Source organism: Marmota flaviventris, chromosome 16 (assembly GCF_047511675.1).
Source record: "Marmota flaviventris isolate mMarFla1 chromosome 16, mMarFla1.hap1, whole genome shotgun sequence".
NCBI lineage: Eukaryota > Metazoa > Chordata > Mammalia > Rodentia > Sciuridae > Marmota > Marmota flaviventris.
This window is the reverse complement of record NC_092513.1, coordinates 62,065,713-62,078,770: the sequence shown is the minus strand read 5'-3', so window position 1 is coordinate 62,078,770 and position 13,058 is coordinate 62,065,713. Positions and strand designations below refer to the sequence as shown.

General features: G+C 34.5%; 1 pseudogene; it reads left to right on the top strand.

Annotated features, from left to right (window-relative positions):
• Window positions 1-7,447: 7,447 nt before the first annotated feature.
• Window positions 7,448-9,311, top strand: LOC114082956 (ras-related protein Rab-6A pseudogene; annotated as a pseudogene).
• The last annotated feature ends 3,747 nt before the right edge of the window (window positions 9,312-13,058 follow it).

Below are 13,058 nucleotides of genomic sequence, written 5' to 3'. Positions count from 1 at the left end.
ATTAATGCATTATAATTATACATGATATAAGGGTTGATTTTTACATAATTTTACAAGCATAGATTATAATTTGTTTCAATTCAGTCCCTAGTACTTCCCCCTTCTCCTCTTCCCTTCCCATTTCCTTTCCTCTACTCTACAGTAGGTCTTTCTTCCTATTTATTTATAGATTTTTTTTAATTTAGTAAATACGTATAAGAAATACAATACAAATTATACAAAATCTAAACAGTGAAGAATATCTTAATATTACAATTAACATTTTTATCTATATTTATATAAAATGCTTCTGTATAAAGTTGTTTTTACAAAAAAAAACACAAAAACTTATATTATACATATTATTTTGTATTTGTATTTTTTCTGTAATATCTTTCTGAGTCCTCATTTCACTTAGGTACCATTCTATGTGATAATATAGGAAGTGTGTTTATAAAATATTACAAACACTGTCTGGAACATAATAAGCAATCAAATGTCATTTGTTCTTTGTAATCGCCTTATCATAAATGTGAAATTTGTGTTGCTGTTTTCCTATTTGTAAAACTTTACTTTGAAACAATCTCAAATATACAAAAAAATCTAAGATTAGTACACAGAATATTTCTTTTGCTTAAGTCATTTTGAATAAGTTGATAGTACAGTGCCTTTCAGCCTAAAATTCTCTAGTGCCTATAAATGAGAGCATTCTCCTTAGATTACCTGAATTCACCCATCAAATTCATGAAATTAACATTAATACATCACTAAACTCTGATCAAAGCTCATTTCATATTTTTCCCAATTATCCCCAAAGTATTCTTGACAACAAAAAGTTCCAGTTTAGAATCCTGTATTACATTTAATTGCAATGTCTCTTTATTATCTTCCATTTGGGACACTTCCCAATATTTCCTTAACTTTCATGACCTTGACACTTTTGAAAGCTGTGGGCCATTATTTTGTAGAATGTCTCTTCACTTTCTGTTAGTCTTTTGTTGTTGTTGTTGTCTTATTGGGGATTGAACCCAGGGCCTTGTGCATGTGAGGCAAACACTCTATCAACTGAGCTATATGCCCAGCGCTTCTGTTAGTCTTAATGGTCCATCACGATCATATTTGGATTTTGTTTCTTCAGGAATTGCACAGGTTATCTGATCTTTTCAATGCATCCTATCAGTTGGCACCTGATTTTTATTTGTCTCATACTGACAAAAACTTGATTATGGTGGTATTGGTCAGATTTCTCTAATGCTATTTTTTCCTTCTCTTTCTAGTTAGCATTATTTATGGGTCAGTGAGGAGTATTTTTGGAATATTCCTCATCAAACTTTCAATATTTCATGTAATTATTTCTATGAGTATGGAGTCAGCCTCATTCAAAGATTTACAATGTTATTTATTTTGGTGCCAAATGCTCTCAGATTTGGCCAGTCAGAGGCCCTTTCAATTTGTTTCTGTGTGGTTTAAACATGTATCTATCATTGTTCTTTACCTCTAAGTTCATTTTGTACTTTTTCTGTACAAAATGAACTTTTTTTCTGTACTTTTTTGTACTTTTTCCCTTAGCAGAGAATGGTTTCTGGAACCAAAATCTGTTTGCTACAAGTACTCATTGATATTGGGGTATTGCTGCTCCTAAGCCCAATTGGTAGAAGAGTTAGGGAACATACCCATATACAGATTAATATCTGTATTTCTATATGTTTATACATGGAAGACCATGAGTTCTTTCTAATACCTCAAGTTCTAATTCAAGACCATTCTAATTTTTCTTTTTTCATATTTTCACTTCTCAATAACTAACATTAAAAAATGTGCCTCCCAATATTTGACTGGTTCTGATGTAGGCCAACACTACTCTGTTAATGCACTCTTGCCCTCCCCCTCTCTGAATACCCTCCTTACTCTTGGCCTCCAACAGTCTATGCCTGGCTGCAGCTGCCAGCTCCCAGAATGAATATCCTCCTCATTTTTTTCAGGCTTCAACTTACTGTGCCAGGTCTCCCCTAGTCCCCCTATCTGGGCATGTCTGCTTTGCTGGGCCCCAATAACAGGATTTTGACTGAACTGTTCAGGAAAGGAAATGACAAGAACAGTTTCTATCCTTTGATTTTTAAGTTGATGTTACCTATTTTCTCACTACCAGGATTTTTAAAGATTACTACTCTTCTATTGGATGTTCAGGTATCTCACATGTTCTTGTTGTGGTTGTTCTTATAAATAGTGATTTACTGCAGGCAACCTCCACATTTTTTATTATAATTTATGGGAATTTTGCTTGCCAAATTGAGTGCTGTTCAAACTAATACTAACTAGCTTGCTGGGCATGGTGGTGCACACCTGTGTAGTTCCAGCTACTCAAAATGCTAAGGAGGATGAATTTCTTGAGTCCAGAATTTTGAGGTCAGCCTGGTAGCATAATGATATCTCATCTCAAAAAATATACAAACAATGACAACAACAGCAAACAAAAACCCCAACACTAGTTTACTCATTTATTATTATTGCTGGTTTAGTTTCTACCTAATTATATTATAGAAATAATGTCTTAGTAAAATGAGGCAGCTGGGACTAAAATGAGTTTTCAGATAATTTTGGCATTATTTGAAAACTCCTACTGCTTTCTCATAATAACCATTTTTGAATGAAGGTAATTTAAAAATCTATTGCATGTAATCTATTCCTAGTTATTTAAAATTAAGAATATGAGTTTTTAAAAAGTCTGATGTCCTTTGCATGTCATAGAAAGCACTTCACTGAACTCCCAAACTACCTTTTTTGCCACTTTTCATTTTGATTAGTTTATCACATCATTTAACTTTCCTCCTGTTGCCACCTTGTTTTTATCTCTGTAATAATGCTGTTTTCCTCAAGGCATAGGTACCAAACAATGAGGTGAAAAAAAGTATATTTGATATTTCATGAGCATTATATTTCTCATCACCAAAGAAATTAAATCTTTATTTGACTTCCTTACAACTAATTCACAGTTTAGAACTATTTATATTTTGACGTACACATGAGGGAGACACCATAACCTTTTTCTGTAATTAGACCTCTGAAGTTTTAATCAGACCCTCCTCTGTGTCTTTGCTCTTACTGAACATTAGTACTGTGCAGCTTGCCTCCAATCAAAATCACATGATTTTCTGTCCCATAGTATTTGACTACACATCTATTAAAACACTTAGAATTTACTTGTGTAATATTTTTTAATAGTCTCTCCTGACTAGACCATGAAGACCATGAGGAAAATTAAGTGTTCTTATCTAGCCATTCATTTCCTGCAGGTAGCCTAGTGATTTATCTCATGTAGAAACTCATTAAATGTTGTCAAACTGAATAACTTATTGTCTTGTTTATAGATGCAGCTGGTGGCCCTTATAGCAGAGACTTAATTATTTCTCTTAAACTGCAGGACACTTAATTCATTAGTATCTGCTAGGATAAAATTAGACATGTCCAAGTATCCAGTTTGCCAATACCTCAAACTGTTCAGAGAATAGGCAGTGTAGAAATAAACCACATAAAAATGCCATAAGATTCTTATGCAAAAAGATGGTTTGCTAGTGATTTTTTCCTCCATCTCTCCCAGTATTCTGACAAGCAGGATACATCTTTTGGTTTTCTAGATTTATCTCTATACATATTCATGTTCATTCATTTGCACTATTTTTTTTTAAATCAGAGAACTTACTTAGATCAGGTCCAGCATTGTAAGCACTTCCAATTTGTACACACTAAAGGTAATTTAAGGGTTCTTTTCCTGTATAAATATAATTTATCTGTGTCCTACAAGAGCCACAACATGGCTTAATTCATTCTTATCCTATCTGTCCTGCTTCATTGTATAAATAAAGCTCCAAACGTCATATTTTAAATGTGGAGCCATCTGAGTAGGACATTTTCCAATGGCAGTGATTCTCATATGCTAGTTAATATCATCTGCAATGACGTATAAAAAGCAACAACTTGATTTTTCCTCAGAAAGCTAAATTTTTATTGAATATAAAGGATTATCCTTTATTCTAAGATTGTCCTTCATACTTACTGATGATTTAAATTGAATTTTGCCCTTTCTTTTAATGAAACATTAATGACCAGTTACTGTGAATTTGTACCCTCATAATGTGAAATACTTGAGACAACATATGTTTCAGAATTTAGGTTCATTTTGGATTCTGGAAAGGTAATAAAGTCCATGTATCCTATATGACATAACAGCCACAGCAGGGTCTGAGAGGACACTCCCTAATCAATTACAGTAATGTTTCTGCAGTGAAACATAAGAATATTTATACTACGTGAGAGAATAAGCCTGTGAATAGCCTCATGTCAGTTCAGGTCAGGCTTTATTGCCAGATGAGGAGGATTAGTTGAGAATGTTGATGACAAATGAGTTACAGGCAAGAATAAAAAGGCATGTTTGATTTTCAAATGTTTGAATTTTGAAATTGTGGATGAGAGGTTGCCTTTTAAAATGTTCTTAGTTTGCAAAATTAAGTTGGCTACCCTGTACAGGACCCCAAGATGTTTTTTGAAATTTCACTGGTCCACAAAATCTGAAAGCATAGGGAACACTCCTTGAAAGCTATTGAAGTGAGTGTAACTTTACTTTTATACTCATCCCTAGCCAATAATAATGTCCCTTTCCATTTTGTTTGCAAGGAAATACATTGTCAATTATAATCTTTGAATGTTGCAAGATTCCCAAACATGCTTTTTTAATTGAAATAATCAAATTTATCTTGTGACAATTTTCAGAGATTAGAGCAGGATAGGTTGCAGTCTAAACCAATTCACAATGTCAAATGATGGGTTAGGATTTTCCTAAAGGGATGGGTTCTAGCCAGAAAGGTCTTCTTGGTTGTATTTGTTTGGGTCAAATAGAATTGTGAACATACGACTGGAGGTTGGTCTGTGTTGGGGAAGGGCACAAATATCTATGTGAATTTAGGTTAACTTTGGCATTTGTAGTTTATGTTCCTATTCATCAAATGGAGCTAATAGTTCCCACCCCACAAGTACAAAATGAGTTAGCAGTCATGAAAATACTTGGATGAGGAGGACACTTTAACATGTCAAATGGCTGTTTTGAGAAATAATTTATATACTATGAAGCAATACAATAAAAATAACACAGATATACAATTCTTATCCTAGCAAATTTGTCCAGAAAGTAGACTTGGTACTTTATCCTAGCTAAGCTATAATTAACTCTTGCTTAAAAACTATATTTTTCTTAGCCATTGTGTCAGTTATTTATAGTGTTCTAAATGTAAAATCACATTTTTGCCTGCTTTGGGAAATGTATCTGCTCAATCTCAATTTCCTTCTTGGGAAGGTAGAGATAAAAAAGATAATAAATTAATTAAATCAAGTATATTAAAGTGCACCATGTAAAATAAGGTGACATTACTTGTATTTGTTAAATGTTTTTCTCTTCTATATGTTTAAATTTCTAAAAATATTTAATTTTTAGGTGTAGTTAAACACAATACCTTTATTTTATTTATTTACTTATATGTGGTGCTGAGGATTGGACCCAGGGCCCTGCACATGCTAGGTGCGTGCTGTACCACTGAGCCACAATCCCAGTCCTAAATTTTAAATTATATATAAAACCATTTCAGAAATGTGTCCTGTAGACTAAAATAAAACTTAGGTATTTTAACAATAAAACTACACTAGCACACTATACATGACAGCCCTTTTCATGAATGGCACTGAACTGGCAGAGGACAGTTGGACATACTGTTACATACTGAGTGTTCAATAAATATAACCTGGATAGATGAAAAGTAGGGAGGAAAGAAGAGAGAGAGAGAGAGATGCTAGCCTTTGGGCTTAGGTTCCTTATATCTCTTCTCCATATCATGGCTACCATTCTTAAATGAAATGCAAAAACTAATTCCTTACAAAATCTACAGTGTGAGAACTGAGAATAAATGGATTTGAAAGATCTCTGGGGAAACATGAAAATTTTCTAAAATTATTATGGTGATATTGGCACAACTCAGTAAATTTACTAAAAAAAAACATTGAATTGTATACTTTTTCCAGGTGAATTTTATGATATATCAGTTATAATCCAATAAATCTATTTTTAAAAATTCAAATTACATTTTATTTTAAAAGCTTTGAGGTTCATTCAAAGGTGCTTATAACTTAATAAAACATATTTATATATAAATATATGTAATTATCAGATGAGGCTGAATGTGCTGGTGCTAAAGTAGGGGAATAAAACAGGGTACAGCAGACCCAACAATTGGAGCTTAATCCAGAAGATTCATGAATTCCAAGGCAAGGCAAGCCAGGTGATCTTGCAGGATCTAAGCTGCCATTTCTTAAATGGCTGTGACATAAATGGATCTGATACTAGGCAGTTTACATATATTATCAAATTCAACTTTACATTTCTTTTTTTTTTTTGGTACCAGGTGATTGAACCTAGGAATGGTTAAACACTGAGCCACATCCCCAGCCCTTTGTAAAACACTTTATTTATGGAGAAGGTCTCATTAAGTTGCTAAGGGCTTCATTAATTTGCTGAGACTGGCTTTGAACTCAAGATCTTCATGCCTAGGCCTCTTGAGCCCCTAGGATTACAGGTGTGCACCACCACACCTCGATATGTGTATTCTTAAATTATTTTAATATGTCTTGGACTGATTTTCAAAATACTTTGAGGTCAGGTTTAAATGCAGATGTTTTGTTCTTTAATTGAAACTCACCCGTTAGTTGTGTGAGCCAGTGACGGTAAAGTCTTCAGATAGAAAATTGTTTTTTATACAGTTTCTTAGGCATATCCTATTTTTGTATACATTAATGGACACTTGCACTTGGAAACACCGGTAAATATGTTTTACCTCACAATTAGGATAAATAGAAGGATGACATGATAATCTCCATATTAAAAAAGGAAAATGATTTGTTCACCAATTAATTGGGTTTGAAATATTCTAGGGATTGACATACTTGTTTGCATATAGGAATAAATATAGCATACTATTTAAATTGGAAATCACAGGATGAGTGCATCACCCAGTGGAAGATGTTGCTAAGTGCAAGTGATTGTGAGCCCTCCCTATGGTACTTGTCTTTACAGCTGGGATTCTATAAGATGCTCCCCAAAGACACTTAACTTTTCTCTTGGGAATTTAAGAGGAATAGACCTTCATATTTATTTCCAATTTTTATGAGGAGTCCATACTTTTTCCATTTGAAGATGAGGTGGAAACTTCCTCTTTCTTTAGCAATAAAATGGATGAGGATAGCTTGTGCAGCTTTCAAAAAATAGCCCCTCTTAGATCAGCATTTTCTGAAGTGTGGTATACATATTACTAGAAGTAGACAAACACACATAATTTGAATTTGCTTCTTCTTTTAATGCTTATTACAAAAGAGAATGTCTTGGTTGTGCCATATTTATTATTATATGAATGTTATTGCTGAAGTTAAGATGAGAGCAGGTGTCAGCACCCTATCCAGACCAAGTGATACATTACTGATGCAGTGCTCAGGTATGCCTGAGAAAGTATTGCTACATTTTTTAAAAAAAAAATATCTTTAGTTGTATATAACTTTATTTATTTTTATATGTGGTGCCTGACACATGCCAGGCAACCACTCTGCCACTGAGACACAACGCAGGCCCTGTTACTGCATTTTTATAGGGATACAGTAAAATCTTATTTTCATAAAATGGTAATAATTAAATATACAACATATTTACACACAATTGTGAATTGGAATCAAAACTGTGCTTTGTTTTTTCTTCCTATTTTATTGTTCAAGTCAACATGTTCAAGGTATATAATATACCTTTATATTTTAAAAATTCCATAGGTAAAAATGGATTTTTTTAAATATAAAGGTATATTCTGTGAGGGAAATGTTAATACAAGGGAATGATTGTGATGAAATCAATTATGTATCTTTAGATAGATATTGAGACCAAATTTAGTAATTGCTTGGATCATCTACTACTGTTATAGAGTGACCAGCTGTAAAGAAAACTATTATCCCACAAATATGATAAAAACATATTTGAAGTTTGTTTTTTTCATAAGCATATTGAGAATGAACCTATTACCTTGTATGCCATAAGTTTAGGGACATGCATTCTGGTGTGATTCTTTTTTAACCACAAGTGTTATTTTGAAACAAACACACAAAAAATGCTGCACACAAATATTAAAAAGGTTCCTCAAAAATTTCAACATAGAATTAATCATATAATCTGGATATTCCACTCCTAGATACATACCAAAAGAGTTGAAAATTGATAACGAAACAAATCTACACCTATGTAGAACTGTGTACAGGGTAGCACTATTCACAATAGCCAAAGGGTAGACAGGGGAGAATGGTGACCAATTGCTTAATGAGTGTCAGTTTCCTGTTGGGGTGATGAAAATTTTTTGTAACAAGATAGAAGGCATGGGCAGGTTGGGCTGCTGCAGCTGCAGCTGTGGGAGTCGGGGCGCTGCGTGTGAAAGGTCCCAGATGCGTCTGTTGTTCCAGCCCGGCCACCCTCAGCCTCTCCCACCCTAGTCTCCCTGCTGGGTGCTGAGGGGAAGAGAAGGCGCTAGCCTTGGGAGCCCCTTGCACACTCCTGGCAGCCTCAGACACTGCCCTCTTTCCCTTCGCTGAGGCTGGCCTCACTGGGTGCTAGGCTACTCTGCGGAAAGTCGGCGTCAGCGGCAATAGCTGTGTGCTGTGGAGAGTCCTGCTGCCCTCCAGCCTTGCTCCTTTGCCCGGCCCTGCAGGGGCCCGCCCTTCTGCTTGCCTTCTTCATCAGCTGGTTGGAGCAGCGTGGGTCCGGGAGGTCTCTGGGCTGAGGAGGTGGTAGCTCCTCTGGCTCCATCTTGTCTGTGGGTGGAGACTTTGAGAATCTGCTGAGGAAATTCAAGCTGGTGTTCCTAGGAGAGCAGAGCATTGGAAAAACATCCCTGATCACCAGATTCATGAATGACAGTTTTGACAACACTTATCAGGCAACAATTGGCACTGACTTTTTATCAAAAATCATGTACTTGGAGGATCCAACAGTATGATTGCAGTTATGGGACACAGCAGGTCAAGAGCTGTTCAGGAGCTTGATTCCTAGCTACAAGCCAAAGAGCTGAATGTTATGTTCATTGAAACCAGAACAAAAGCAGGATACAATGTAAAGCAGCTCTTCTGACGTGTCCAGCGGCTTTGCCTGGGATGGAAAGCACACAGGACAGAAGCAGAGAAGATATGATTGATATTAAACTGGAAAAGCCTCAGGAGCAACCAGTCAGTGAAGGAAGCTGTTCCTGCTAATCCCTCATGGCATCTTCAACCCTTCTCCAGAAGCTCACTGCTTTGGCTTCTTTACTGTCATTGATAGCAGTGTGAATATTGGCTTGAACCTTTTCCCTTTAGTAATAACGTATTGCAATTCATCATTGCTGCCTATATCGTGGACATGATCTATTAGCTGCACATGCACAAAAAAGTCAGTGTTTTCATTATTTATATTTTACAAAGAACCAAAAGATTCCAGCATATTCCAGTGATAACCTTAAATATCAGATACATTTTCTTAACATTTTTCTTTTTTTAATGTTATGATAATGTACTTTAAAATGATGGAAATCTCAACAATATGAGCATGGCTTGGTTAAGGAGCAATATGTTCTCAGCAGCATTTACCTACCTACTTGATCTTTCCCTGCTTTTCTCACCTCTCTCTTATCTGCATTCTCTATTCTCATCCTCCCACAAAACAAACAGGAGGTGGCAATGCAGGCAGCCCATTGGAATTATCCTTCAGCTTTATAGATAGCCACTTGCTTTAGGCCAAGATGTCCAAAATTATTCTTGAGCACTGATATAAATTACTTAGACCTTCTTTGAGGTCAAAACATGGTGGACAATGCTTAAATGAGGAAAGGGTTCTGGTATATCCTCAAAATTAATCCTAATGAACATACTGAGTACTTACAAGTAGATGAGCATAAAATATATATCTGACCAAGACAAATGACTTTTTCACATGTACTTTATTAGACTCTGGGAGAAAAAAAATAACCTAGTGTTTCAGAACAGGTTTTTAAGGTTTAATTATTCATCATAAAATCAGTTCCAATTAACTTTCTCCCAAGTTTTTAAAATTGTTGATATAGCTATTGTTTGTTTTAAAACAAAAAACTATACCACCACCCTTTTAAGCAACAGATTTTGCTTGTATTTTCTTTCTTTTAAAAAATGCTATGCAGGCAAGGCATTGTGAAAATCAAATTCCTTTAAGAAACAGTGGAAGAATTTAAATTTGATGACTTGATCAAAACTATGACAAATAGAGATAATGATATCTAAAGCGTACCCACAAAACCCTCACAGAATAGCAAATACCCTACTCTGAACATTTTAAGTCAAAATTAAAATGGAAATAATTTTTTGTAAGCTCCTAGAGGTAGATAAGAACATTGAAAAGGGAAAGGAGAGAATGGAAATAAAAGTCAATATTATGCAGATTTATGCTTTATTTTTTAGCATTTTTTTTAAAATGTTGGGTCTTTCAAGCTGGTTTTGCTTTTTATTAGATCTGTATTGTTTGGCTAATTAACTAGTGATTTAGTTTTATATTTAAGCTACAATTAATCTTTTTTTTTTCCTTTGGTGATATTTATTTCTTTGATTTTTTTAGATTTGAATTTTTAGATATTTTGGTGAGTATTTTTAGAGCTTCATCACCATGGCAATATGCATTTCTCTTAAAACATTGCAAACAAATATACTAGGAGTGCACCCTTTTAATCTTTACTAGTTACTGTGAGATTACTGTGTAAGTTAATAAACACATATGTAAATACATTCTTTGCAGGGAGAAAATTTCTGAGTTAAAGCTCATGAAAAGCCTGCTGAATTTATGTTGTAAGCATTACTTAACACAGTATAAAGAAGAAAAGACAACAAAATAACTTCATACTTCCTTGTCTCCTCATTGCTACAAAACCCTGAACTCAGAAAACCTTGCTCCCCTCTATTCCTATTCCTCCTTCACTTCTCATTTATTGTCACCTTGTAATATTCAGAGAGAACTTGGATTATGGATCTGAATAGAGAGATGTTTTCAGGTGATCATTAGCCCACATACCTGTAACTTATACTCAAAGATGAGATGGAGTTGTAAAGTGCTTTTGTAATAGAATGTTATTGCTAAAAGCAAAAAAAAAAAAAAAAATAGATAGAAGGCATGATTCCATAACATTCTGAATGCACTAGATGCCCTGAATTGAATTATTCATTTTAAAACCATAAATTTTATGTCATGAGAATTTTACCCAATTAAAAAAATGCAAACATCTATCTATCCTGTAGTGTGCTATGTTTAATAAATAGAATGATGTTAAGGTATGTATAAGCATTACTTGCTTTAGGAATTACATATCTATTTCATGGTTTTCTTTTTATGGTAAATTATATTAATTTTCTACTTTTAGGAATATAAATTTTCCTTTTAAGATAAATTTTAAGTTTAAAAGGATTAATATAAAAGGAAGAAATAATAAAAGTACTACAGATGACAAATGAAGACAATTAAGAGATGAGTGAAAACAGTAGAAACTTCAAGAAACACTGTATTTTATGTTCAAGCCAATTGATTTTTAGTGAGACCATATTGAGTACTAATTGTTGTTCATCAAAGTTGAACAAAATTTGTTTCTTGCCATCAGGAATTTCATCTAATAAAGATGATAAACCATATTCATAGATAATTTTAGGCAGAGGCTAAATGTGCCAAGTGCTCAGACAGACTGAGATCAAGATCAGGAACCTGTTTGGTTACCAGTACCATTCAAGAAAATGAATGGAGAGAGAGAGAGAGAGAGAAATGAACTAAAGCCAAAGATAGCAACTTAGTTTAGGCATTGTTGGTTGGTAGAAGGGGTATTGATGGGACACTATTTTAGAGAACAATTTGCCTTCAAAGTTAGAGATGAGGAGCTGCAGTAATTAACAAATGCACAAGCAGTGTATTTAAGTTCTATGCACTGTATTACTTTCTGTCTGTACTTTTTCTCTCTCAGTAACCTGACAGTTATCTGGGTTCCCTGTCCTTGATGATAGTATGCTAAAGCACTTAAGAATGTGGGCTCTGAAGCTCAATTGCCTTGGTTCAAATTTCAGTTCCATTAGTTATATGTCATGTAAAGTTAGTAACATCACTTGCTTTTACTATCTTAGTTTTCCAACTTGTAAAATGAGAATACTATTATTATCTACATTACAAATTTGCAGTAAGGATTAAGTCAAATGATTAAGTGGATAAAGCATTTTTTTATTGTGGTGCTGGGAATCAGATCCAAGGCCTGGTGTATAACAGGTAAATGCTTCACCACTGAGCTACACCCCAGCCTTGACAAAGTGCTTTTAACATTGATTTGAACTTAGTAAGTGATGAATAAATGATAGCCATTATCATTATTTTTGGTCTATTAGTCCTGTACAGTCTACCTCCTAAAAATGTTTTTGAATGTCCCCCAATCCCACTGCCTTAGTTTAAGACCTTATGTAGTCACAGTTGCAATTTTACCCTAACTACTTGCTTCATCCCATCCAAATTCAGAGGGCTAACAACTTCTTGATACACTTTTGCTTAGTCTCATACATTCAACTCAGGTGACATCTTTTGAAACTTTCCCCAATCCTGTACTACCCTAGTCCAGTTAGAGCCATCCACTGGCATTTATGTCACTTTGAGAATACCCCAATTATAGCACATCTCATGGTCCTGTGACTACTTGATGATCCTTAGGCTATGAAACCTTGAAAGCTGCTGGTACAAAGTATATACTTATTGAATGCTTAAGTAGATGAATGGATGATTTCTGCCTGTGGACTGCTGGCTCACAGTCTATACTCAGAAAGTTAAGGTGAACACACTGAAGAATAAATAACTATGAACATTGTGTGGTAAGTGCTGTAAGAGTTCAGGGAAAAAGGAGTATTTGGTGAGTGTTGGAGTAATCTAATTAGGCCTCAAAAAGGTAGAGCTTGATTTGGAATTGAAGAAAAATTAAAACTTGTGTGAAAGA